The sequence below is a fragment of the Miniopterus natalensis genome, chromosome X, assembly GCF_054644295.1.
Source record: "Miniopterus natalensis isolate mMinNat1 chromosome X, mMinNat1.hap1, whole genome shotgun sequence".
In the NCBI taxonomy this organism is placed as follows: Eukaryota; Metazoa; Chordata; class Mammalia; order Chiroptera; family Miniopteridae; genus Miniopterus; species Miniopterus natalensis.
Genome location: NC_142103.1, coordinates 48595107 through 48598273, shown reverse-complemented (window position 1 = coordinate 48598273; position 3167 = coordinate 48595107).

Below are 3167 nucleotides of genomic sequence, written 5' to 3'. Positions count from 1 at the left end.
AATATTATTTACCATTGCAACTAAAAAAAAAAAGATACGTAGGAATAAACTTAACCAAGGATAAGGAAGATCTGTACTCAGAAAACTACAGGACACTGAAAAAAGATAAAGGAAGATGTAAACAAGTGGAAGAATATACCATGCTCATGGATTGGAAGAATTAATATGATTAAAATGTCATACTACTTAAAGCAATCTATAAATTCAATGTAATTCCTAGTAAAATACCAACAGCATATTTCACAGACCTAGAACAAACATTTTGAAAACTTATGTTTAATGAAAAAGACCCTGAATAGCTGCAGCTATCTTGAGAAAAAAGAACAGAGTGGGAGGGATCACATTACTGGATTTCAAGCTGTATTACAAAGCCATTGTAATGAAAAAGGCCTGGTATTGGTACAACAACAGGCATGTAGATCAATGGAACAGAACGGAGACCCCAGAAATAAACCCACACCATTATGGTCAGTTAATATTTGACAAAGGAGGCAAGAGTGTCCAATGGAGTAAAAACAGTTCTCTTCAATAAGTGGTGTTGGGAAAACTGGACAGGTACATTCAAAAAAAGGAAACTAGACCACCAACTTTCACCATACACAAAAATAAACTCAAAATGGGTAAAAAAATTAAATGTAAGTCATGAAACCATAAAAATCCTGGAAGAAAACATAGGTAGTAAAGTCACAGACATCCCACGTAGTGGAATTTTCACTGATACATCTCCTAAGGGAAGAGAAACAAAAGAAAAAAAATAAACATATGGGACTACATCAAGTTAAAAAGCTTCTGCACAGCAAAAGAAAACAGTCTCAAAATACAAAGGAGCCACATGGTCTGGGAAAACATATTTGCCAAGAATGTATCTGACAAGGAGCTAATTTCCAAAGTGTACAAAGAACTCATATTACTCAACAAGAGGAAGACAAACAACCCAGTTAAGAAGTGGGCAAAGGACCTGAATAGACATTTCTCCAAAGAGCACGTACAGATGGCCAAGAGACACATGAGAAAATGTTTAAAGTCCCTAATCATCAGAGAGATACAAATTAAAACCACTATGAGGTATCACTTCACTTTTGTAAGTATGGCTACCATCAACAAATCAACAAACGACTTGTGCTGGCGAGGAAGTGGAGAAAGGGGAACCCTAGTACACTGCTGGTGGGATTGTAGGCTGGTGCAACCACTATGGAAAACAGTATGGAGTTTCCTCAAAAAATTAGAAATGGAGCTGCCTTTTGACCCAGTGATTCCGCTCCTAGGAATGTATCCTAAGAATCCTGAAACACTCAGCAGAAAGAATATATGTACCCCCATGTTCCAAGCAGCACAGTTTATAATAGCTAAGATCTGGAAACAGCCCAAGTGCCCATCAGCAGATGAGTGGATAAAAAAGCTGTGGGACATTTACACCATGGAATACTATGCAGCTGTAAAGAAGAAAATTCTCGTGCCCTTTGGGACAGTATGGATAGACCTGGAGAAAATTATGCTAAGTGAAATAAGCCAGGCAGAGAAAGACAAACATCACATAATCTCACTTATAGGTGCAATCTACAGAACTTAATAAACTGATGAACAGAATAGATTCAATTACATGGAAGTATATATCAGACTGACTAATGTCAGAGGTACAGAGATGGGAGGGTGGGTGGAGGGGGAGAGAGTAACCAAAGAATTTATATGCATATATGCACAACCCAAGGACAAGGACAATGGTGGGGAGAGGAACTGGGGAGGGGGATGGCATGGGGTGGAATGGGTCATTGGGGAGAAAAAGGGACATCTATAATATTTTAAACAAAAATAAAATGTAAAAATTTAAAAAAAAAAAAGACTTAGAACAAAAAAATCCAAAAATAAGTAAAAGGAAAGAAAGAGTAAAGATCAGAGTGGAAATAAATGATATAGAGACAAAAAAAAAAAAAAAAATAAATCATTGAAACCATGAGCTGATTCTTTGTAAAGATAAACAATATTGATGAACCTTTAGCCAGAATCATCATAAAACAAAGGGAGAAGACTAAAAGAGACAAAATCAGAAATGAAAGAAGTGAAGTAATAACTGATCCAACAGAAATACAGAGAATTGTAAGAAAGTACTATCAACAACTATAAGCCAACAAGCTGGACAACCTGGAGGAGATGGAAAAATTCCTAGAAAAATACAACCTGCAAAAACTCAATCAAGAAGAGTCAGAAAACCTGAATAGGATGATAACTGCTGATGAAGCTGAAGCAGTAATTAAAAAACTCCCAGCACACAAAAGCCCTGAGCTGGACAGCTTCACAGGGTACTTTTGCCAAATAGTAAAAAGAGAACTAACACCTCTCCTCTTCAAACTATTCCAAAAATTCCAAGAGGAAGGAACACTTCCAATCTATTTTTAAGAGGCCAGCATTATCCTAATTCCAAAACTAGATGAAGACACTATAAAGAAAGAGAATTACAGGCCAATATCCCTGATGATCATTGATGCCATAATCCTCAACAAAATATTAGCAAATCTGATCTAACAATATATTAAAAAGATCATACACAGTGAAGAAATGGGATTTATTCCAGGGATGTGAGGTTGGTACAATATTCGCAAGTCAATAAACATGACATATCACATAAACAAATTGAAAGACATAAATCACATGATCATATCAATAGACATAAAAAAAAACATTCAACAAATTCCAACACCTATTTTAAAAATATATATAAACTAAGGAAAGTGGAAATTGAAGGATCATACCTCAATATAATAATGATCATATATTAAAAATCTACAGCCCACATTATACTCAGTGAGCAAAAACTAAAACTATTTCCCCTAAGATCAGGAACAAAGCAGGGATGTCTTCTTTCACCACTCTTATTCAATGTAGTACTGGAATTCCTTGCCACAGTGATCAAATAATAAGAAATAATAAAAGGCAAATAAAGTGGAAAATAGAAAGTAAAATGTCATTATTAACAGATGACATGATATTGTACATAGAAAACCCTACAGACTCCACCAAAAGATGACTAGACTTAATAAATGAATTTAGCAAGGTAGCAGGAGACAAAATTAACACCCAGAAATCAATGGCATTTTTATACACCAATAGTAAGCTCACAGAAAGGGAAACTAAAAAAGCAATCTCATTTACTATCGTAACAAGAATATTAA